Here is a 340-nt window from a genome sequence, read left to right as displayed (position 1 = left end):
AGTAGCTGGGACTACAGGCATGTACCACCATGCTCGGCTAATTTTTTCTATATATTTTTAGTTGTCCAGCTAATTTCTTTCTATTTGTAGTACAGACAGGGTCTCACTCTTGCTCAGGCTGGTCTTGAACTCCTGATCTTGAGCGATCCTCCCACCTCGGCCTCTCAGAGTGCTAGGATTACAGGCATGAGCCACCACACCCAGCCATAACTGGCTTATTTATAACAGGCAAGTATTTTTTATGCAAGATTCCCTGTCCATATAAACAATTAGAGTGACTCAAAATCAGCACATCTGCCTTTACTGGCAGCTCGATCTTGTGGAATCCCACAAAATAATA

Source organism: Propithecus coquereli, unplaced genomic scaffold, assembly GCF_000956105.1.
Source record: "Propithecus coquereli isolate 6110/MARCELLA unplaced genomic scaffold, Pcoq_1.0 Scaffold381, whole genome shotgun sequence".
Lineage (NCBI taxonomy): Eukaryota > Metazoa > Chordata > Mammalia > Primates > Indriidae > Propithecus > Propithecus coquereli.
This window is presented reverse-complemented; position numbering follows the sequence as displayed.